A 25392-nucleotide genomic window follows, 5' to 3' on the forward strand; every position below is an offset into this window, starting at 1 on the left:
AAGTGACTTTCAGAGAGGAACATTAGGGGGGAAAAAACAGTTGTCACAGACACGTGACTCTTAACTTAAATATTATTAACAGCCAGTGAAGCATTTTGTCTAAAGCAGGGTTTCTGCAGGTTTAAAATTTCTGACTTTTTAAGACCTTTTTAAGACCATTAAGAATGAAATTTAAGACCCACATCAAGTCCTAAATGAATTATTTTTCAAGCCATGTATCGCTAAACTTAAAAAAAAAAAAGTAAACCGTTTTATATCTGTGGTACAATCCAATAGAGAGAATTGCACCAATAACAGAAAGCTGATTGGTTGTTGCATGTTGGTCTCATTTGTAGTCGTAATACAGCAAATTACATTTGGACTAGTGAAAAAAAGAACTACAACACCAGGAAAACTAACAAGAAAAACTATTCTAAAATGCTAAAGGGAGCATTTCAATCAAGATTAGAGGTAGAGTTACGTGGACATCCGAAAAATTAAGACCTGTTCAAAATTATTTAAGACCTAGAACAACAAATGTAAGACTTTTTAAAACCTGCATTTTTTTTTTACACTTTTTAAAACCCTGTAAAAGCTCTGTAAAGAATTATTTAGCATCCAAACATGTACATTTTTGGTTGAAGAAAATCTCCAGGGGGTTTAGGTATATTTTGCAATAGACACCATCAAGAACAGTCTACAAAAGATTTACTGCTGGTAGCCATGTGACAATATTTTGTTATAATATATGTTCCACTAATAACGTAATACTCTGGAATATCTTTTTAAGATGGCATTCCTTATACATGGAGTTGTTCCCATACGTGCAACAGATGTGGAAGTGAGGTGCATCAAAAGTTGAAACCAGATTTATTTGATGATGCAATACCATGGACAATCATTCCGAGAGAACACAAGCTCTTTTTCTGTACATTTTTGGACTTCCTATAACAACAAGCAATGCAAACCTAGATGTCATTAACATCAAGTCTATTGCTGTTAATGCATCGTTATTTGTAAAAAAATATATATATTTTTGCTGATGATATTAATGCATTTGACATGGTTCACGCTTCTCGTGTTTTTTTGCCCCAATTTACAGCTACAAGCTTTATTATTGCTAAGTCTTATTCATTCCTTAAAAATATTAATTTGTACCTGCATCTATGATTCCTATGGCTCAATAAATGAAGCTTATTTAAAAATAAATGCATATAATCAACCTTAATGCCAAGAATGAACAATAACAGCAAACGTGACTTTCCCTCCACCTCTATACAAGCAGACCTAAGCTTAGGGTGCCTATATCGTAGGAAGGAGGGCGGACAAAAAAAACAAATGGACCAGTGTAGACGCCTCGGTCAAGAGGCTGATCTGATTATTTTGGCTCAGCATGCCTGCGAGTGCTCAGGGCCCTGAATCAGTGCCTTTCACAGCCCATTCTTGTTTTTCAGCATACACTGTGCCTGGCAACCGTCGGCCAGCAGACCACTCTTGAGCCCTCGTAAAAGAGGTGACGGCAAACAGCATCGAGGCTGAACAACCCCGCCCACCCCTTTCCGAATTCCCTCTTGGGAATGGCCAGGCTTTAGGACGAGGACAGGGGAGGCAGGGGTGCACTTTTGGCCAAGTTAAAAATGCAGGAGCTTGTTAACACTTTATTTTGCCCTCTAGCGAGTCGTTCGGATAGAGATGGGTGCCAGGGTCATAAAATAAAATGAGGGAGACTTGAAATAAAGGGCAGTCACTTTAGAGGTAGCTGGCTGCTTTCTGAGGGAAAAAAGAAAGCCCATAAAAATAATAAGTCGTGCAGGTCAGTGGTAGCTTCATGTTTCCAAAAGTGTCATCTCTTTCTGTCTTCTGCAGATGAAATAGCTTTGAGCTCTTGCAAAGTTTGCCAGGAACTATTCTCTTTACCAAAGACCAGCACAACATGTACTTCTATGGATAACCTGGAGAACACGGAAAACTCAAATGAAGCATGTTTGGGGATAAGGAACCCCCAAACCCTCCCCAAGGGATAGTGTGTCTGTAGATGCTCTTAGCCCAAAGTGACATTCATGAAAAATAGCTCAGAGGTGCCTGAAATCCGCTGGCCCACATATCCTACGACCTGGTGAGGAACTCTGGGAAGTACCTGAACATCAGAGTCCATTTCCTTTCAGGTTTGTTATTCAGGCCAAAAAGAAATATGTACCCGGTCAATGAGTCTCTCATGAGCTCTTTCATTGAAACTGACTCCTGTAGATTCAGGTCTCAAAGGCCCGATTTAAGGTTTTACTATAGCTTAGGAAGGATGCGGAGTTTGGATGTTTGTGAGCACAGAAATACGTCACAATTTCAAGCCTTTAATCTTTTCTGGGTAAAAACTCAAAACAAAAAGAGAAAAAATCCTGATGGCCATATCCTCTGTAGCCTTCGGAGTCTGGCTCTAAACCAGCCTACTAATTGGAAATGGCCTTTCAACGAGCGTGCAAAGTCATGCCGAATACCCAAACTCTCGTTTTATTTTCTAAGGTTCGAATTACACACTTAATTTGCCACCAAATAGGGAACCTTGTAATGACTGAAGTGATGTAATTTCATGCCAGCTTTTAAAGTCTGTTTTTCTTGTGACACTCCGTTGACATAATACCACGAGTGAGCATCCCCATGAGACAAATGCAACAAGACTCAAGGGCATAGTTGTAATTTCTGGCTGGAGGAAGAAATGGTATCACCACAAAACCTTTATTGTTCAACCAAGAGGCTCAGAGAAGTGAGGCTCTGAGAAGTGAAGTTTTCATCACCATGTAATAACTATAACATATCTATCTCCTGTATGAAAGGCCAAATTCTTACCCTGAGCTGCAAGCATCTTTTAATGGCCTTATACGATTTAGCAAAATATGTCAGTGGCAAAGGTAGACACCTGGCTAAAGCATGTTCTCTACCTCTTTATTATTCACTAATACAAGTGCTGGAATTACAGGAAAAATCACTGTACACCAATTATCCACCACATCAAGGAGCACATAATAAGGGCAAACAAACCGAAATGCGGTGGGAAACCATGACTCTAGGTAGAGTTTAGCGCTCTTTGATGAAGGATGAGGATGGATCATAAGACAGCATTCAGAAGAACATGATCTGCTGCAAAAAAGCACATTAAAGCCAAAAGAAATATACAAAGAGTAAATCTTTGAGCTGCTTTTCCAAGATAGATGAATCATGTTGACTGATGGGCATGGAGTTGGAAGTCAAATTAGCTGAATTAGCTACATTTCTCCTAGTAAGGCAATGTGATCAGTAATGTTCTTCCCAGACAGTGTAAGTTTAAACTGTTTTGGGAGCTAGATCTCTACCACAAACATTCAAACCCAATCTCTTTTCAGTCATGCAAATAGAAATAACTGGCAAAGTTAGCTTTTAAACTAGCAGCTACAAAGTCTGGAAGGTAGTGTTTTACATATATGAGCATTGGTTGTATATTTAGTTTTTTCTTTTTAAATACAATTTTATTGAAAGTCTACATAGTAGACCTTTTTTCCCCTCCTTGTTCATTCTTAAAGCCATGCCAGCTTCTATGGCTATGTTCACGCTAAAATCCAGGTCTAGTTATACAAGAAATCAAATAAGAGGTTTACGTTTTTATTTTTTCTAAAGACCTCAGGTCTAAATATGGATTAACTTGATTTTTTTCAAGTATCAACAAAAGTTTCTCAAATTAGATTCTGACAGGATGAACATTTTGGCTAATTTTCTCCTGATAATCAAAATACTGCCTAAATGACTCAAGATCCGTTTATGTAATGATCCAAGTTCAGTTTTGACAGTAAATCTTTTTTAATGGGTGTACAGGTTTTCCTGCTTTTTCATCCTTGTTCTCCAACTCTGATAGTAGTAACAGTCTTCAGTTCAAGACCCCCTTAACAAGGACCCTCGGGAAACCCCATTATTTTAACCCTGCTTTTAAATGTCTTACTTGTAAAATAGCAATAGCTAAGGGAATCTTTTACTGCTATCAGATAACAGTGAGGCACTAAGCTGACGTCATTTCAACAGTGCACACGTAACCAGAAAAACCCTCAAAAAGAGTCGGTGGTTGGGCAGAGTGGTTGAACTCCTGTCACTGAAGGAGGTCCGGAAGTGTACAAGATGTAACATTGCGGCCAACATGCTAAAAATACAGCAAGAAACAAACACACACACACATGAGAAGAAAAGAGAGAACAACAGAGGGAAAGCAAGAGAGATGGTCTGATTCTACTAAAGCTGTGCTTTTTTTTTTTTTTTCAATGACCAGATTGTAATTGCATGGCAGTACTCTAGCTCTGTTTCTCCGATCCTCTGCACAAATGATGGGATAATAACAGCTCTCCGAGTTCTCTCCACAGACATAAACTCCACTCCGTACAACTTGCCAAGCTCTGTGTTTATCGACAGGAATTCTGGTAGTCATAACAAGGCCGCTAAATATAAAAGTGAACAAAATGGTGACTTGCAGTGCAATATCAGGTACATGTGTGCTGCCCTCAACCTCTTGCCATACCTTATACTGTAATAAGGCTGGCTTCAAGTTGTGGTTGCACCAAGAGCTACAGATTCCACAACATTCTACTCAGACACGTGGTATAAAGCGTATTACATATCAGTCATAAGTACCAAGAAAAACAGAGGCTAGTAATTCCTACCCCAAGAATTATTAGGGTTTCATGGCTATGAACATTTTGTGTCAAAGGTACTGACTAAGTCAATAGCAGTAAACGCACACACACACACACACACACACACACATATGCATATATACACATGCTCTGTAAATAAGAGGAAAATCTATTACGCACAAGCCGAATCACACCTACCCCTGCTCAAGTAAAGTATTAAAAAGAGCCACTCAAGTAATTTGGACACGTTTTTCCCTACGTGTCAAAGCCAGCAGTTAAGCAGTGTTTAAGGATTTATTAGTACCATTGAAGAAGAAAAAAAAACAAACACTCACTAAATACTATTCATATATAACGGTGTATATACTACAATTCTTTTCTGTGCAGCATGCACCAACCCATGTAGCTGCAATAAAATGGAACTCTGTCCCCATTCAATGTTCAACATTGTTCAGCTTTTTACCGACCACATGCTGACATGGCCATGACTCACCCCTGCAACCAAGACTGAGAAAAGACCAGTTGATGTTCGTCTTACACAGTCCAGTTTCTTACACAGACTGTGGCTATCGTAGCACCAATAAATCTTCTGCCGTCTCTTGTATGACTCAAGGGTCAGACGACCGTTTTGTGCATTCTGAAATGCGTTTCGGAAAGGTGGTTGAGATACCATAAGCTTCTTGTCAGTTCAAACCAATCTAGCCATTCTCCTTGGCGTCTGTCACTAAACAAAGCATTTCCTCCACAAAAAAAATGGACACTCAATGGATGTTTTTTTGCATTCCACAATTAATCCCTGGAGATCAGCAGTTTACACAATCCTGGCACAGACACACACACCCCAGTCAACGTTGATGAAATCACATTTCTTTCCTCATATTAAAATCTGACTCGCAAGCTCTTGAATAGGAAGGATTTTAGGCATGCTATGAACGAGCAGGTATACAGATGTTTTAATCCAAACAAAGTTCATATGTTAGATCTCAGTTTGGAAGTCGATTTAAATTCAATTCGTAAATTTGTAGAAAAAGGTTAATTTCTGCCACTTTATGGCAACCACAGTGCAAAATATGGGGTCCCTTCTTCAGTAAAAACAAACTATTTTGCACAATCCTGTCAGAGACTGTATTCTATACCTAAGAAAACAGGCCATATTGGAATTAAAAAAAAAACCATAGACAAATGTTAGGAAATAAAGGACACAAATGACAAACTGCTTTCCAGATAGGGTTAGGCAAATCGAAAAAAACCTACATAATAGAGGGAAAAAAACATGGCACAATAAAGTTTCAGAAGGAAAAAGGCCTGAATGAGTTTCCCCATTCGATTTGGCGCAATACTGCGGCCAGGTTATGCAGCAAAGATCCCACAGCTTAGCAAATAGGGCTCCCATCAAATCCCTGCATGCTCTTAATGAGCTAATACACATGCCAAAAGGAACCTTTTCATTCTACAACTCTTACATCTCCATAAATTCTTAAATTAGTTGTTTATGTTACACATGGAAGACTCATTTCGTAGGCACATGCCAGTATTTCCTAGATTGAGCAGAACTTGGCATGTTAGCCATAAGCATGTTTTGCAGATGAAGCCTTTTTGTGACATAAAGCTTAACGTTGTGTATTACAGCCTGATAGCCGACGTAACTACAAAAGATAGTTTTCAGAAAGTAAACATTATTCTAATGATATGCACAGGTGGTTAGCTGGATAGCATATGCTTATTTTCACAATGCCAGCATAAACAGTTTTACAGCCATTTGCTCAGATTATGGTCATTATCATCAATCAAACATAGAAGATTTATGTTCGAGTCGCACAGCTTGTCAGAAAACATGTTGAAGCAGTATGACTTATGGTGGGGGTGATGAGTTCTAAATTCATCACGAAAACAAAACTGTTTCACAACTATTCACTCGATATGTATTTGCAATTATTCATAATTTCAGTCCTGGAGATTCAAAAGAGCAAAGGACTGGGAACATGCCAGAGATTACAGCTATGGCATGACTGGGTTATCTGAGAGGCAGAAAAGCACAAGATCAAAGACTGAACCGCCCAAATTCTCTTCATGCATGCAAATTGACTATGAGGTAATTCATAACTGGATTAAAAGCAACTGCACCAATTTTTTCATAAACTGGAAGAACTCCAGAACCAACCAAGAAAACTCGTTAAAAAAAACCCTAAATTAATCCAGTCTGTGGGTTACTGAGATTACAGTTCTGTTGACAGTTCTGTTGACAGAAACTTTCCATACCAGCCCTAATGTTTATACATAGATTTACACATACATGTCTAATAGCATCCCATAGGAATGATGCAGTAGATTGAATGGCTCTGGTCTTAAAGTCTTCTTCTGCCCATATAAGGTGAAAAGACTAAAGAAAAAAAAAAAAACACTTCCCTCATCCTTCAGGCCAAGATCTATTACACAGAGAAGCAGTTTAAACCTCCGACCACCAACACTGTACTATAATCCTACATACTCTACACTATAATGCCAAAAGCATTTGCACATCTGACCATCAAACACATATTTAGGCCTTTCTCAAACTTCTGCTACAAAATTAGAAGCACACAATTGTAAAGAATGTCTTTTTAAGACAGTTTGCCAAGACTTAGCATTTAAAGTGTCCTGCACAAAACTCTGAACTCTTAAGGAATGACTACATCCGGAATGGTATTTCCAAATGAACATAAACAATATGAAAGGTGTGAAATTGAATTGGATTTTCCTTTTTTAATCTTAACTCTAAAATTAAACAGGTAAAAAATTACTTTTATGAAGCACAGTGTTACTACAAATACATTACAATTCCAATAAGAAAAGAAAAAAAGAAAAAAGAAAATGCAATAAGCCATAACATCAACCATAACATACATTTTAGTAACCAAGTAGGAGCTTTCCGTCCTTATGTTCAGGTTCACAGGAATGTAAGTTTCACCGTCAAGGCCACAAGTTCACGGTCGAGGCATTATGGCTAACCATTTTATGCTGTTTTAGCCCAAAGTGAAGCAAAAGTCAAAATGAGATTCCAAAAGTGACGCATACTCGAGTTATTATTGGCTTATGACTTTGACGTTTTGACGGAGCATCCTGGAGACGTAAACGGCTCATTAGAGGTTGACAATGCTGTAATTTTTCCGGTGGTAGCTTATGAGGAGTGTTGTCTCGTTTGCCTTTTGCCTAGCTGAGCTTCTCACTAATGCATGTGCTTGAATGTTTGCAAAAAGAGTTAATCTCATTGATTAAAAATCCCAGGTTTACTATTCTTTTTTGGCTAAAGAGCCAAAAACAAGAGACTTACTCCTTCTAGCTCCTTCTACCCCCACTTACTACATCGCTGGGATACGCGAAAAAGTAATAATTTCCCTGTAGTATTAATAAAGTATTAAAAAATGTAAAAAAAAAATTATTTTTTTTTAAATAAAATAGGTATTATAATAATAATAATAATAATAATAATAATAATAATAATAATAATAATATCTGTAAAAATCAAAAAATTAGCAGGGGAGTTTTGGAAAACAAAGTCAATAATGATTTTTTTTTTCCCCAATACATTTTATTGGGGTTAAAGGTAAAAGCTAAATAAATAAAAAATCTCTCCAAACTTTAAACATTTAATTTCAAGGACTTTTCACTGACCCCCATCAGGAACAACAAGATGTCTGAATAAAAAGAAATCCAGAAACAGATGAAATGAATATATACACTAAGGTTGAAAGATAGACAAAAACAAACATACTTCAGTAAATTATGTTTAAATCAACTTACTAAAAGTCTTCCAGCAAAGCCTGTGATCTACATTAATCCCATATGGACCTTCCATCTAACCACATTCACAGTGCATTATGGAATACTGACAGTCAAAGACTATGATGACAGAAAAGCCAACTTTCAGGAGAGTTCGTTTTTTGAATACTTTTCCCAGCTGAGCTCGATTTGAGAAGGGTGTGATAGTTCATATGAAGGTTTTTTTCTTTTCTTTTTTCTAAGCAGATTTATAAGTCCCCTCCACCTCCCACTCGATCATTAGAACCCACTTTACCCATGAATCCCCCCCCCCCAAAATGACCACTCATAGTTCAATACTAACTTACTATGCAGAGCAGGCGGTTATTTTTCCTTTTACAATAACACAAAGTTTTACTTAGAGATATCAATCTCAGTGAGGTACAAAGGTTCTCTGTAATTTATGGTTTAGCATTTTATCACGAGCCATGTCTATTTTATTTTCCATTCATTTTTTTTTTTTTTAGCTCTTGGCAGCTCTTGAAAACCCAAATCCATTTCCTTTTTTCAGCTGAGACATACTACAGGACATGACATAGAGAAGCACTTAAATCATTCATCATCCAAAAGCTTTAGCTTCATCTACATAATTTCCAGGCAACTTCGAGGATTTTATGAAATGCTGAACAAAAATATAACCCGAAAAGCAAAAAAAAAAAATCACATAAGCCTAAGCTTCCAGTAGTATCCCTCGAATTTTCACGAACAAAAATGCCGTTAATATCACTTTCACAGTAGTGATTTAGAAATAATTACATTTGATTGTTTCGAATTACACTTTTATTCATAGTGTTAAAAAATGTCCTCCAAAATTTCCTCTTTTAGGAAGTAGGCCTGCTGAGCATGGGCATAAAAAGCAGTGTCTGCAGAAACAAAGTTTTTTTTTTCTCTTCTTAAGCACACTACCAGCTAGTCTTGGAAGGTACATACTGTGGCTCCTCCAGAATTTAGTTCTCTGAGTGGAAAGCAGACAAAGCGCACATTAACCAAACACTGAGCTCCAGCATATCTCTTTGGCTCATGTTATTCCCCCTGGCAAAGGCTGAACTTAAACCTCCAACCAAGAACCACTTTGGTTCTCTGTGACTGATGCGATGTTTGGAGGAAGGCAGTCAGGCAGAGGTTTGTGGATGAAAAAAAAAGGGCAGGGACGGCTGGCTGGCAGAGCAGTTCGTCTATGAGGATATACAGACTGCTCTGCGTTGGGACTTTTTTTTTTTTTTGCCAGCGAGCAAGTTTATTTTACAAACTGCGCTGCTACAAACAGTGCATAAGACAAATTTTGTTTACACAAAAGAAACTCAGCCGGGTCGTACAAGTCTGTGTGCCATCCTTAAAGTTACACTCGGTCTCTGAAAACAATCTGACAGAACTAAGAGCTGCGACGGCATTGTGTAAATATGTGATTCTGTTTGCCTTGTAGGGATCGAAATGACATTATGGCTTGTAGAAAGAGGACTGACACCTGTTCATAACTACTGATGCAGCAGAAAACTTATTCTGAATATTACAGAAGGCTGTTTTTTAAACAGCTAAATTAAAAAAAACAAAATGAAACCAATGCTGGAAATTCATCACAACACAACTCACACATGCCGAATGCAACAATTGTAAAAGTTACACTATACGAACAAAAGTATTGGGACACCTGACTTTCCCCAGCCATATGTGTTTTTTTCCCCAAACGATTATCGAAAAGCTGAAGGAACACAACTGAACATGGTGTCTTTCGATGCAGTAGCATAAACTTTTCCTTTCCCTTGAACTATGGGACCTAAACCTGTTCCAGCATGACAATGCCCCTGGGCACAAAGCAAACTCCATGAATATATGCTTTGCATGGTTTGGAGTGGAAGATCTCCTGCTATAGGGCTCCTGCTATAAATGCTGACTGCACCCCAGGCCTCCTCACCTCCTCACCTATATTAGTACCTAATTTCACGAACACCAATGTGTCTGAATGAGCACAAATCTCCACAAGTACACCTTAAAATCTGGAGGAACATCTTCCCAGGAGAGTGGAGCAAATTATAACAGCAAATTGAGACTAAATGTGGAAACTAATGCTTAAAAAGCACATATCATACTTAGGACCAGGTGTCTGTAAACTTTTGTTACTCAGAAAATGAAAAAAAAGATTATTATTAGTGGAAAATGAGGCCAAATCAGTCTGTTTTAGTAACCAGAAAGATGCCACTTTAAATCCGAGGACTTCCTGAAACATGAGCCTTAAGCATTTACATGTACAGCGTTCGGCAGATGCCCGTATCCAGAGCGACTTACAATCATCTCATTTGTACAACTGAGCAGATTAGGGTTAAAGGCCTTTGCTCATGGACATGAGAGAGGCTTGAAAACTAAACAGAAAGGAAGGCCTGGGGTCAGTGATGTAGCATTGCATGGTTCACCTCAGTCTGTGACTCTGGAGATAAATGAAGAGCCCGTGTGGTTCATGCATTAGACAGGAGTGTATAGACAAATGGTAAGGCAGTTTAGATGGTCTGTTGATTGTGTATTGTAAATATTTGTCTCTTTTCCCCCATGCCTTGTCTTTTATGTGAAAATTTCAAGTATGCGAGTATAGTTATAGGTCAAAATACCAAAAGGCACTAAAGGGTTAAGCAGTATACAGCATGAAAGCAGGGTGAAAGCACCCACAATGCATTCTCATTCTCTACTGACTTGAAAATAATCTATCAAACAAATTCACTGGGAATTCATTTCAAACAAACGAGTCACAATGATGTACTGGTGTAGGCTTATGCCTGTCCTTGTGTAACCTTATTGAGGGCCCTATAAGGACTGGGTTTCTTATTTCTTACAATAAAATGTTTGAAATCGTGAGAGTATCAACAAGCATGTACTAATTAAATACATTATAAATGTACACAAGTGATTATATTCATTGCTAATAGATTAAGCAAGTTCTACTCAGAGATTTCATAATTCTACTTCAGGAAAGTCTGCGTGTGCATGAAAAAGAAGGGCAAATCAAGAGTTCAGGAAGTAATTAGACACCATATTTGTTCTTTTATCTCTGTCCTTAAGCGCTATGAATTTACAGTAAACGCTAATATTTTTAGCGATACAATATTTATCCTGATTTCCATCTTAAGGAAATCCTGCTTTACCAACACTGACAGTTCTTTGAGGTAAAAATGCGATAATCAAAAGCGCAAAACATCTCTAGAAATTGAAGCGTCTTAACGTTTGAAGGTATGCGACCAGCATTTGGAGTAAACGATTTTCTGGGATTTAAAGAACGCTGGCTCTTTTTTATACTTTTCAACGTTTAGTGTTTGCATTTTTGTTCCACCCTATCCCGTCTGAAACCAATATTAGGTCATGTATTGGAACGGCTTTATTTCAGTCCTGTGATCGCTGCCCAGCTGCCTCTCTTGGTCCAAAAGATGGCAAAACATTGTTGCAATTCCCTTTTCACTGGTATAAAAAATCCTTCATAAACCCCAAATTATTTCTGTGGTCAGCTCACATTACATTTGTTCTCCATCAGTTATGTTGCTGCCAAGAACTTCATGGTCTTGTCCTCTTTATTTATTTGAGCTTTAACACTTTACACCCCAACTGACACACTAATGCTTCTTCTCCATGGATGATGGAGTATAGCACAGTATGATTACAAAGTTAGAACAATCTGTGCTATGGTTGAGTACCTGCTTTCTTCCTTTCGCAAAACAGTACCTGTGAAAATAGGCATTCTCTGAAGATCGTGTGGTTGGTGTTAAATGAAAAATGCTTCATGGTCTCCAGACATGGGTCTACCAGTGAGCAACTTAAGGGAAGTTTAGGCCTCTCTACGCCTATATTACACAGGAATAGCCCAAGATATCATTCATCAAGCACCCGATCCATTATGATTGCAAGTTTAGATCATGACAGCAAACTACACAAGGCCTTCGAAAGTTCAGGTGATTTAGAATTGCGCTTATAACTATATAAAAACGCTTAAGAGAGACTTTTATGAGCTCAGATGTCAGACAGAAATTGAGGCTATGCCTCTATTTAATACACAATCATAAAACCAAAATCTACATCATGCTTAAAGGTATAGAACTTTAGCAAAGGTAAGTAGTGGTTCACTGTTTATTTTCTTGACAGGAAATGGTTCATTTATAGTGTTCTTATGCCTTAAAAATTTTGCAGGTATAAATTAAAATTACAAAAATGCTCATATTTTTAATGCAGTTCCTACTGATTATTTACCACAGCACTTTTCTCTTTATGTTCCCTAGTGGGGAGGGAGGTCTCCCCCGGACACATGGTACTTGTTTCACCATAAAGTGGTTTAAAAATGTCAATAATGTGACTGAAAACAACAGCTTCTTTATGTTCTTAAAGAAAGTCTCAGATGTTAGCAAAGTAGTACTTATGTATTGTTTGATCATTTTTTTATTCTTTCTATTGGTTACAAGTTATTTCCAAGCAACCAATTTAATGCTGGTCAGTGCAGAGGCCAGAAAAGTCCTTGGAGGCATTGGTGTTTAAAAAGCTCTTGGGTTCTGGTGCCAGAATCCTTTCAGAGGCAAATTTTAAAATTGAAGGAAAACATTCACTTTCGGGACCTCAATCAAACACAATACATATTCAGTACTTAACCATTTCACCATCAGTAGAGGATTTGACTTAATGATTGGTGTAGAATAAAATGTAGAAACATCTACCTATCCTTCTCGTCTGTCTCAGCGCCATATGGGGTGGTTTCACCTTGAACAATGCAACCTCTGCAAATGTTCAAATAACTGTAAGATGGTGTAAACCAAAATCAACATGAATAAAACCATCTGTAAATAGACCTCAAGCACCACATATGCAAGCACACTGAGGCATAGCAAAAACAAGATCACTGTGACCACAGGGTAGCAAAAATCCACCATTTACAGTAACTCTAGAAGATATCGGGACTTTACAGTGGTATACAAGAAAAATAAATTGGGAAGTCTGGGGTATTGGCTGTCAGGTTCTCCTATTAAGGTTTTATTCTAAGTTAACCATAACCTTGTTGTCACCCACGGGTGGAAATACAGAGGAATCTCAATAGAACTCGTGACGAGCCAGGAAAAAGATGGCGAGCCTGGAACATCCAAAGAACATCCTTTTGTTAGCCTGACAAATCCCCAACTTGTGATCCTGGTTATCCTTCTTAATATCTTCCAACCACATAGACATGATGCAAAAATATTCATTAGAAAATATGATCAATTACCCTCTGCATTTAAGAGATTATCAAGATTTGGGCAGGATTTTCTCTTCTTTCTATGCTTTAAAAGCTAAATTCTTTACTAAGAAACAAACAAACTGACAATGTACTATGAAAGCACCATTAAGAAAATGAGTTTAGGTTTCAAAACCATGGAACCTTGTGATTGTTTTTTTCCCTGAGTATTTATCCCAGAAACAAAAGGCAGAAATCATTAATACACCCCAGCTAGGACCAATAAATATACTTATTCTATTACCTACGGGCATTTTCAATTCACCAATCCACTGGTGTTTTTTCATGAGGAAGAAGGAAACCAGAGGACCCGGATAAAACCATAGAGACTGGCTATATGAATGATCTCACAGCAATGCTTCCCCTGTACCACTCTACTGTTAGAGACTATATTAGGTGGTTGCTCAATGTTTAAGACATTGCACTCTGGAATGGAAGTTCACAAGTTCAAATCCCAGCACCACTAATCTATCACTGATGGGCCCTTGGGCAAGGCCCTTAACCCTCAACTGCTCAGTAAGCTTTTCTGGATAAGAGCATCTGCTAGATCCCATTAATGTAAATGCAAATATACATTATTGACTATTATTTTTGGACTGCTGTTAAGCTATGAATGGAATCTGAAGACATCCCAAATTAAAAACGGTGTCGAACCATAGCCCAACATTATATCAGGCTAAAAATGAATGTTGCATCATAAAAAAAAACAATAATTTCTCACCATATATAATTTTTCTTATTCAGTTCCATCAGAATATTGCTTGTATATAGTTTTGGCTGATATCTGCATTTACAGAGCCTGAGCAACAAAAGCAGAATCCAATCCAAGCCTACCACAGATGATGATTTAGGCTCTCGCTCTAGGTGAACTCAAAAAAGAAGCTTCACTGCTCAGCGCCAATTTGAGAACACAAAGGCTAATTGTGCAGACTATTCCATGAGCAGTTTCAGACCAACAAGTGTTTTTCTTCTTTTAACAACTTCAGCGCGGAGTTCTCTCACCCCTCCCACCCCCGTCCCTCAAATGATGCACATGTGCTGTACTACAAACCCCTGCTCACTGATGGGAAACATATCAGTGAGGGCAACATCAAACAGGATCCAAAGGCCTTAGAGGAGAAAGAAATGATCAAAGTCGCTATGCTCAGGGCTTCTGTGTGTGGGACTGTCTGTTTAAGTTTAAATAAAGCCTTGGCCAGGGCAAAGTGAGTGGACTCGGGCAAACTAACCCCAGCCACAAATGTGTGGCGAGAAAGGAGCCAGGGGGGTTAATCACGGGTAAAATCAAAACAAGCTAGCATGTTTAGCATCCTAAAACCTTAATTGCCTAAATAAAGCTTGGAATGTACACACAGGATCAGATTCTTGAGAGCCTTAGTATAGACTTGTGTATAAAACTTGTATTATGTATCAAAAATACAAAGTGTACAATTGGTAATGCAATTAGACATGCACTTAATTTTTAAGTGCTCGATTATCATCTTGCATTCAAATTCTTTTTCACAGTCTAATCCTAAATCTGGCATTAAAAAAAAAAAAAAAAACAGAACCTATATGTGCTTGTTCAGGACAGAGGCCACGTGAATGATTTAATCTCTGCCTCCTCATAAGCTGTAATCAGTCCCAGGAATATGCAGCGACTGCACTCCAACCTCCCACTGGCTCTTCCATGGCAGTGCCATGTGCTCAGCAGATGTGTGAGGAAACAAAGCCTTGTGCTTTCCTGTTTTAACCCAATAGCCCCCACCCCGGATTGTGCAGTGGTTTTGCCTGACAATACCTGAACTACGATCCGAAGACTTATTCATTAAAACAGTGATGCCAATTTACAAAGCAGTGAAATGGCTGCCTGGTTTTTATTATAACTCGAGCGCATGTAAAAGTTCGCCACTGCCAAAATTGCGGGTTTGTTACCTCGAGAGAATTTGAGGCCATGCCGTGGCATTGAATCCACCATACACGATAACTTAATCCACTTAATATGCTTAAGCACCGTGACGAATGAACCGGCGACTTTTCACAAACATTTGCCTGAAACTCTTAGAAGAAGAGGAATACTAAACAAACAAGCTCTTGTGAAGACCTGTCACTGGAAATGATGCTCTTTTACCCGTTTCCCATTTTGGACAGGGGTGTAAGGGGTTATACCAAGAAACTCATTACATGCATGGCAAAGAATTTGAAAAACCTATACATAGCGTATATAAACTGTCCCAGTAAATTATTGTACTTTTCAGCTGTAAACTGAATTGAAATGTATAGAAGTACAAAAAGGTCCTCGTTTTCAGCAGTTTGTTTTAAGTTTATTTATAAGTTCCAATTTATCCTACTTTAAATAGTCACACAAATCTTTCTCATATGGCATCTGCTACATAAAAACGTTCAATATTCAGATATGGATGAAGTCAGCACTGAAGACTCCTTCAGTAAACAACTATGTTGTAGGTCTAACCACAACTAAGCATGTTTGAATCGCAATCCAATTTCCTCTCAATCCATTGCTGAGCTTATAATATCCATTACATCAAAAAAAGTTTAGAGTGCTGATTAAAATAACATTAAATATATAATACCCTGGACTAAACAGAACTAAATTATTGTACACAAGGGTTTTGCTTGTGCCCCCCTGCCCAAACCCCTCTTTCTACATTTAATAACCTTGCTAACTCAGATAAGGCCTATTTCCTTCAATTTGCTCCCAAGTGAGCTGACCACATTTGAACATGTAGTTACTGAATTGCAAAAAAAAAGTAAAAAGTAAAAAAAAAGAGAAAATCACAAAGCCAAAGTTGAAGGAAATCATTTACGGTCTAGAAGTCACCAGAGGAAGTCTTTACTGTCTGTGAACAACTGCAATTAAACTTGAAAGAGTCTGAGCCCACAAACAGCAGCCCATCTCTTCTCCCACCCACATTTCCTACTTTCAATAAACATAAGAAATAAGGCAAAACATAAATAAAGGGCTACAAAATGCTTAGAAAAAAATGCCTGAAACGTGGATGTCGTTTCTTAAAGAATTCAAATCCATCTCCATATTTCAGCTGTGTTTCAAAACTGGGGCAGCGCAAAATATTCAACTTTATATTACGTCAATAATAATCTGCTCATATTAGTTTGACATTAATTCCCTGTGTTTGAAGATTATTATATTGCCATCAGTCCAGTGCAAAGAAATATCTGCTCTAGCTACCTTCCTCCATCTAAATGGCCAGACCATGAATACGTCCATTGAGGAAAGGGGAGCCAGACCACTCCATCAACGGGGGCACAAGAAAGGGCCGTCTGGTAAGCCTCATCCCTCTCCTCTACCTCTCTTAGTTAAAACTCCTTTTCAATAGGTGTTTTTCTCTTTGCCCCACTAAACACCCCCCAACCCCCCACCCACCCACACTTACACTCCCTCCCTCTAGGACTCTTTGTTCTTTGTTAATTTCCAACTCTGGTCACATTGAAACCCTGTTAATGGTCCTGTCCTAGCCCACCACTTCACGTTTGACCCTGAAGCAAGAACCTTTTGTTCCAGCCAAACTGGCTTACTAATTGAGTGATGGTCCTCCAACAACAGGAATGATATCAGAGTCAACAAGACAGAACTAAAAATAAATTTTAGATCAAGACCCCTACATTTCTTTTGGTTGATTACACATTTCTGCTCAGCATTATTTAAAAAAATGGCGACCATCAGGCAGAGCTGTACGCAGTTTTTAAATTCAACTTCCAAACAGACCACACACCAGTGTAAAAAATGTATCACTGCTAACTGCTACTCACCTTTTTTTAGCAGGCCTCTCATGAGAACAGTTCAACAACCTCCTGGGGTTGTGTGCTTCTCCAAGCTTCGAGATCCTCCATTTGTGTATCTTTCAGCACCTTACACAAAGTTTACAGTCTCTAAAAAAATCTCTGATTGGCACCACGTTCATGTGAACATGACAGGATTGGGTCAACATGCCAGGGATTTAGAAAATCTCAACTACCTGCAAACTGCAAAACATTGGATTGCAGTTGGAGGACTTCTCTCACAGATCATCCGATTCCAACCGAAACCAGCAGGTGAGAATCGAGATCAGGACTACGAGCTTGTGAGAACCCAAATGGGTCATTGGATATCATGAAACCAAACTGTGTAGGTGATAAAAGGAAGGTTCCAAATTCTACAAGCTGGAATTAAGGGCACAAGGTAAGCAGAGGTGGAAAGTAAAGAATTACATTTACTCCTGTTACTGTAATTGAGTACTTGTACTTTAAAAGTAGTTTTTAAAATATGTAATTTTACTTTTACTTGAGTATGTTTTGCTTGAAGTGTAGAACTTAACTAAATATTAAATAATATCTGTTAAAAAATAAAGTAATAAAAATAATGCAAGTCATGGACAATAGAGTTTTTTTGGAGTTTTTTCGCTGTTAAAAAAGTTTTTACTTTTATTTGATTAGACTTTTAGACACATTGTAACAAGACTGCAAACTGCATTTGGTATATTTTTCTTTTTTTCCAAAAGGCTTCATAAAATCAAAGTAATATCCGTTAATCATCACTAATTGAAAACAGTGCCCTAAAAGAGACAAAGAATCCTTTACAAAGAATTCAATTTTATTAAATAAATCACTACCATGAAAACTGTATACCATCGGAAACAAATAGCAGCCAAATAGACTGGAATATGAGACACAGTTTCAACCCAAAGTCAGTTCTGCTTTTTCTCAGCACGACATCTGGATGACATTGCTACCCTGTGCAAACTGCTTTTTAATTGCAACATTAATCAAATGTCCACCACGAATTTCCAAAGGTCATCTCATAAAAGTAGGTGTTTATTTGATGGGCGCTTGTCATAACACTGCCGAGGTGTTTTGGTCTGAGCATGAACAACTCACTAATCCGAGATCAGGGCTTATTATGCAATTATACGCCCTCGAAAGGAGAGGAAGGTTAAAATATCCTCCTTGTGTATAGATGCTAAACTAGACAGTAATGACTTCCTACTCAGAAAGACGATTTATTCAGTTCTAATTATGGGAAAAAGGTTTAAAAAGATTTTTTTAATTAAGTATTTTTGAAAAATTCTTTCATAGGAATACAAAAATGTTCATAAAAGGCTTAAAAAAACTTTTTGGGGTTTTCAGAGATGGCAAAAATCTATTATGTTATCTATTCAGTGACATGATGATACATTTTCTTATTATTACGATCTGTTTTCAGCACACCAAGTTATTGTTATTGCACGCCTTTTTTAATCTACCACTGGTGTATCTTTTTCGTTGCTATCATGCACCACAGACGTAGGCTAGCCTATAAAGCTAACAACAAGCAAAACAGAAGGCAGTAAGAAGTCTGGGGTTAACGTGGATGAGACGGAGGGAGTCAGTGATGTAAACATGACTGAGAACAGAGACATTCCTTTGTATTAATATGATGTGAGGTTCAGTTTCCAGCATGACACTAAAACAGGTAGTAGTAATGACTACTTTTTACTGAAGTACATGTAAGAGCCCAAACTTCTGTACTTTAACTTGAGTGAAAAAGTGCAGTCAGAACTTCAACTTTTTTCCAAAGTCTTTTAAAACATGAGTATCTGATTTTCTACTTGAGTGAAGGATGTATTTTACAAATTTTATTAAAATTTGTGTCGTATTGCTAATGTCAACGTAAGATCGAAAAATCGAAAACTGAACTTTTCTTCACCCAAAAAAGGTACACGCTGTTAGTGTAGTATAAACAGGCAAACTGAGATCCAGCATTTGTGTCTCAGAGAATGAACATTAGCATTCATCAATGTGGGAACTTGAAAAAATGACCAAATTGGGATAAGGTGAAGTAAAAATGTAAACGAATTGGCAAATAAACAATAGATAGATTGGCATCCAATGTAAGGTGTATTCCCACCTCAGCAAACAATGTTTCCAGGATTGACATTCACCTGGCAAGCATAAGGCATTTACTACAGATAGATGCATTTCTTCGGGCTAAACTCAAGTGATTAATCCCCTGTGCTTTCCACAACTGTTAAGTTGAATTCCTGAACCTCAGTTGAGGATTAAGCTCTGTGTTTTGGATCAGTCGTGTTGAATTCCTGACCCTCTGTTGAGCTTTAGATCACAGACCGACGCCATCCTATTCTGCTGCGGAAATTTCCAGATTTCTCAATGGTTACAAGCTGCTGAGGTACTGAGTCAGCTCTAAGTACACAACAATGCGTTCTCGATGTTTTACAGCTGGTGTGAGCTTTTGCGATCTAGTAATATTTCATTTGTACTTCTCTTGACACCACAATGAAAGATTAAAGTGTTCATCATACTCGAGAAAAGCAGCAGGTTTTTGATGGAGAGCACTGGCTTCATAAAGGAGACACTGTAACAACTGGATCCTAGGAAATTTATTAGGGCAGTGAATGTTTCCAGGTTTTTCTCACTGGGAATCTTTTGTTAAATACTCGCTTTCTTCATGGGTGCTCAAAAAAGGGGTGAACTGAACAAGACTTCAATCCAAGATAGAAAGTTTTTCCCCTTAATACTGTCTATTTTTTCCTTTCCTCCTCAAACATCAACCCAGACCCTTTAATATATGAAAGGGATGTTTACAAATGTCTTTGGATGCAATATAATGCAATTTTGCATTCACTTGAACTTGGAAACCCTAAATGGTTCCAGCATGTCAATGCCCCTGTGCACAAAGCAAACTCCATGAAGATATGGTTTACAGTTTGGAGAGGAAGATCTTGAGTGGCCTGCTATAGAGCTCTGATCTCATCCATACTGGACACTTTTGGGGTGAATGTGAACACTGACTGCACTCCCAGGCCTCCTCACATTACCTGCATCAGTACCTTTATTGTTTGATGAACACTAAATTCCACAAGCAAACTCTAAAATCTAGTGGAACATCTTCCCAGTAGAGTGGAGGGCATTATAAGAGAAACTTGGGACTATATGTGGAATGCGATGCTCAAAAAGCACATACCATACTTATGAACGTGTCTGCAAACATTTGGCAATATAGTGTATAGTAGCAATCTATTTAATGTTAATTCATTGAGTTGCTGAGGTAAATTTCCTGATGTTGTATTCTCTCCATTAATGAAACATTAAACAATAAATAGTAATTCCTCATGGGCCTATCGAATTCATTACTAATGTCAGCTGTCTGCATTGGGGCACATTTCAAGTCAGCGCAGAAAGCCCAAGGCAACTTTCAATCACAGAGACAGTAGTCCTGTCCCTGTTATTTTCAAGGTTGCTCAAGTCACTGAGACTATGCTTTCCACTGGGGCAACAGCAGGGTTCCAAATCAATCATGTGTTCAAAGAAAGAGGCAGGAAACTCCAAATAAGAAGAGGACTCAGACTGCACGGCTACACAGTCCGTGAGCTAAAAGTAGTTCCCCATGGAGACCTGAGTGCAGGTATGGAAACGGGTCGACTGATTTAGTGTGGCCTGGTTTATAGCTACCGGTGAGGAGATCTACATGGGCCTGTAAGTGTTTAAAACCGCCAAGTTTGACCTCCACTCTGTCTGCTAGCCATACCTTTAAAATACCGGAAACTCTTGGTCCACTTCGCTAAATGCTTCAGCAGACACCGTAAAAATATTGCTTGCTGTGATGTTCTTAGGCTCTTGCTCGCAGGTAAGACCAAAGAAGGTATGATGGTTAAATCTGCTCCAATTAACAATTTACTACCTCGGGGTAACAAAGCAGTCAACAGTACGCTTTTTACCTTCCACCTCGGCTTTTCACCTTCCTTTTTTATTACTTTATTAAGTACAACTTAGAAAATTGTCTTTTATATTTGGAAGTAAGTTGGAATCAGAGCACCAGTGGAGCAATCCAGGCACTTGCTCAAAGACTACACAATAACTGGCAGGTGAATCTGGTGCAATTTGGGTCTTCAGCGACGCACTGATTAAAAGATTACGGATTTTGAATTCAGCCATAACAGGTTTCCGCTTATTAGTAGGGTAAACTATAAATGTCTAAGCCAATCCAGACTGAATGGACACATTCAAGATATGTCCTGCTTGCTGATTGAAGAAAGAACACTTGCCTATATTCTTGCTCCGTTCCTTGAGCTTGTGCTTTCTCTTGGGTTAAACCAATCATCGGTACAATTAGGTCCAGTGTTGGCAGAGCTTTTCAAAAATGACATGCTTAATTTCCAATATGAGGGGTCTCGAAGGTCATATTTATGCAATCATCCACAAGCCAGTAGGTCAAGCCAAGACCACAGCTGCTTTAAGTTTACATCACAGCAGAGGCAGCCAATAGCAAAAGAGAAGGCTGTCCAGGTGTTGCTCAAACAGATTAGCAAGGAGGGAAGGAGAGTAAAATAACTGGAACACATCCTGACAAAACTTGGAACAGACCTCCAGAATTGGCAGATTTCTTAGAGCTTTATCTTTTCTTTAATCTCTGACATCTGTTGGCAGGCATGTGAGACATGCTTCCTCCTCCAGTCTGGGGCTTTAACATAAGGCTCATCACCATAATCATTATCAATCATTCCATAGTTTAAAAAAAAATGTTAGCAGACTAGAATCCAACAAGATAATCTATGGTGGATCTGTTTCCTAAACATCTGCTCGAGAAATATGACACTCATCAATTCATCAAAATTATAAATTGGCTTTGTTTCTGTGAAAGATTCTTCATCCAAATGTTTACTTGTGACCAAAAAAGTAGGGCAATAAGTTACAACAGCCATTCATCAACAGGTTGGACACAGGAATACAGCTTCCAAACACAATCGAGTCATTATTCCACAAAAACATGTGACTACCATGATGCAAACAACAAGATCGACCTGGAGTTGATTATTTTCCCATAGTTTTCTAATACGTAATCAGTTTTATGTTTCACTGGTGCAATTCAGCAATGATCACATTTTATAAATGCTTCTAGTTATAGCTAATGTTGTGTAAGATCCACAGTTTTTTTTTTTACATTATAGTTAATATAAATAGTCACTGCTGTAACTTTAGTCTTGTTTTTTTCTTGGATCAGGAAAAAAAGCAAATTATTGTTACTGAGAACCCACAAAAAGCAAAGCAACTTCACTGAAAACTCCACTGGTGAACAAAAAAAGGAAATGTTGCAAAAAGCTGCTACTGCAGAATTTATCCATAAATTATAAACATGCCATTAAAGAAAGCTAAACCATCCCTGATTGTATGCGTCTCTTTTATACAAGAATACAAGAACATGGGATAAACCCATTTTGAGTTTTATATGGTTAAAGACTATTGGCTATTGTAATGTTTAATTTGCTATTATTGTTCATCAACACCACCATTAGCATCATCATCATCATCATGAAAACATTATTTCACTCAGAAAACATGATCGATTGTTTGACTGAAGTATGTCTGACCACACCATGAATTAGTGTTTATTGCACTTTTACATTTAAGGACTCTCAGTTCTCTTATGGCGTTTGCTTTTAGCTTTTAGCGTGAGAGAAATCGGCACCTCATACCTCCTTGTCAACCTCTTTACCAATATGAAGCCTGGCACATTATGCTTCAATTGTTAGTCTGTTGTTTTTAGATGTAAATGAAACGTAAATGTGACGTAATCAATAAAATGTTTACATGGACTCTACGTCCTGAGAAGACCTCCAAAACTCCTACAGGCTTGTTAAGTCGATCCCAAAACCTACAACGCACTCCAAGAACAAGAAGCAAAACCACATGTCCGTTTTGCAGCCGGTGCAAAAAAGACATTTACAAATCACAAAATATGCAAAATAGAAATCAAATCACTGACATGTTAAACCAGGGAATAAAAAGCAAACACAAAGTGAGTTTTTTTGTAAATAGGTGTTTTGGATGTGATGGTACCAGGAAATGGATTGACACCTGCAACTGATTTTTTTGTCAAGAAAAGCCCAAATGTCTTCAGAAAGAAAAAGTGTTGAGCCAGAGACCAATCAAATAAAAATAGTAGAGTAATTTATGACCTCCTTTCTTTTAATCTTTTAAATATAATAAAAAACCTTGCAGCACTCTGTAAAATTCTGAGGTAAAATTATTGCTGAATGAATAAATATTTAATCGTATTGATTTCTCATTTTGAAGAGTGAACTTTCAAGGTGAATAACCACTACAAAATAACTGGTCAAACTATAAATGATCGATTTTAACTGCCTTCCAACAGCACAGTGTGTTTTAGAGCTAATGATATTCAACAGTAATTTTTTGTGTTAATGAACAATTTGTTTTCAGTAAAACCAGAAAACTATTCAGTAAAACGGTAAATTGAAATGTAACTCAGTGCATTTCAATTCATAGCTCAATGCTTCTACTTTCTAGAAATATATTACCTCATGGTATCTGGAAATATCTCAACGTAAATGTTACAAACTTTTCCATAAACTGGGCAGAAACACACAAAAAAGTCACACAAAAAACTATGTCAGAAAATCTGATGGGTTCTTAAAGTGTTTCAATTATTTCATTAGATCTGTGAGATGTTATGATGTGCATTCGGCATGCAGACACTATTCCAACAGTAACATCCTGGGGATATTAAACTTGGACAAGCAACAGAGTTGACAGCAACGGCCGTCTCTTTAACAACAGTTTAATAGAAAAATTGTGTTCCAAGTAGAACAAAACCCTACATTTGCTGAAAAGCTTTATTTATTTTTAAGTATTTGACCCCCTCTACAACCTCCAGCACTGTTCACTTCTGGCATTTAAGCAGGTATAACAGATAGTATTAAAATACTAACAGAACTGAATGAATGCTTCAAGTGTTTTAAGATAACGACTACGAATTAAACGAGGAGAGCAACTGATGCCATCATGTACACTTGGTACAGTAAAAAAATCTTATAATGTACCTGAATGATGACTTAATAAACCACTTGATATAAGAAAGTTGTGGCTCACAGATGTTGGAAGGTACCAACATAAAATAACAAGAATTCTGCAAGTTTTCATCTTTGTTGTGTTTTAAATCAATCGCAGGCAGATACATGTTCCATTTCCACTCTTTACTGGCCTTTTATGTCCCATATAATTAACAGACACATTCCCTTTACCTAAACATAGTCACCGCATTACATACGGTGTTGTTGCACCAGATGGTGGAGGTCTGGTAGACATTCTGCTGCTGCAAATGATAGGAATCATCTGGATATTAATGAGTAGCGCTGGCATATATGGGAGTCATTTCAGACCTGGCTAAAGCTCAACGATCCTTGCACAATCCCGCTGGCATTTCCCTGCACCTTGGTAACATTTTGTAACAACTTAGTAACTTTCCCTCTATTGTCTCCTTTGTCTGTTATTTTTGTCTAAATCAATAAAAGATTTTCTATTCCTGTTCATAGAATCTGAATATGCATACCTATTTATGCCTGGTGTTTTGTATTTAAGTGGCGAGTGTGACTTTATTTTCAGGGTTAATTGTGAATGCCTTGCAAAGCATCACTACAAGCAACAACTAAAACCTAAACAGTAGTAATAGTATAACTACCATTGAAAAACTTCACAATCTGGGAAATCGCTAGCACAAAGGTGTTGGTAGTGGTTTTAGCATGAACGTTTTGGAAACTAATTTTTGCAAGGGGATAGTGGCAGACAGACTACACAACAAACATGCTGGAAGGAAGGATTAATTCCCACTGGTACAACTATATGCTGGTAGTAAATCAGCATTTTGGGGAATGAAGGAAAGTCTTAACCAAAGGGAAAATAGACTAATATTTATTTTTATGAACACCATTAAAAGATAAAACT

General features: G+C 37.8%; 1 protein-coding gene across 2 annotated transcripts in view; it reads right to left on the bottom strand.

Annotated features, from left to right (window-relative positions):
* The window catches only part of ror2 (receptor tyrosine kinase-like orphan receptor 2), a 70616-nt gene that overhangs the window by 29812 nt on the left and 15412 nt on the right, over window positions 1-25392 (bottom strand). The window lies entirely within an intron of this gene.

This window comes from Silurus meridionalis, chromosome 11 (genome assembly GCF_014805685.1).
Source record: "Silurus meridionalis isolate SWU-2019-XX chromosome 11, ASM1480568v1, whole genome shotgun sequence".
Taxonomy (NCBI): Eukaryota; Metazoa; Chordata; class Actinopteri; order Siluriformes; family Siluridae; genus Silurus; species Silurus meridionalis.